Raw genomic sequence first — 510 nt, 5'->3', positions numbered from 1 at the left:
CGCCTCCTCCTTGAGCCTTCCTCTGGAATCTTCGGCCTTCTTGCAGAAGCATTTCGTCATGCGCATCCTGTACGGTATACACACGAGACAAAGATAAAAAGAGGAATCTACACCTACGAATCACTTATAGATATACATAGATATCCTGAATACTATGCGAGGGAGATGCATAGAGAGAGATTGCATGTAAGGTAGATATATATAAGGTGTAGGCCCGCCAGTCAGACGTAGAGAAACAGTCGACAAGAAGACGAAGAAACAAGCGATGTAGATACACACACATTAGAAATGGGGGTGAGGGGGGGTTCTATCATCTTCTATAGACACCTTGTCTAGCTAAGATACATTTCGCCACTTATAAACATGTAAGACAAGATGTCCTACATGTCTATTATTTCTCTATATTCTGGGGAGACAAGATGGCTACCTAGAATATAGAGAGATAATAGAGCTACCATAAGGAGATAAAAGAAGCTGAGAATATAGAGAAAGTGGAAAAGAGACAAAAGT

The sequence above is a fragment of the Cystoisospora suis genome (genome assembly GCF_002600585.1).
Source record: "Cystoisospora suis strain Wien I chromosome Unknown contig_12153, whole genome shotgun sequence".
NCBI lineage: Eukaryota > Apicomplexa > Conoidasida > Eucoccidiorida > Sarcocystidae > Cystoisospora > Cystoisospora suis.
Note: the sequence above shows the minus strand (reverse complement) of the source record.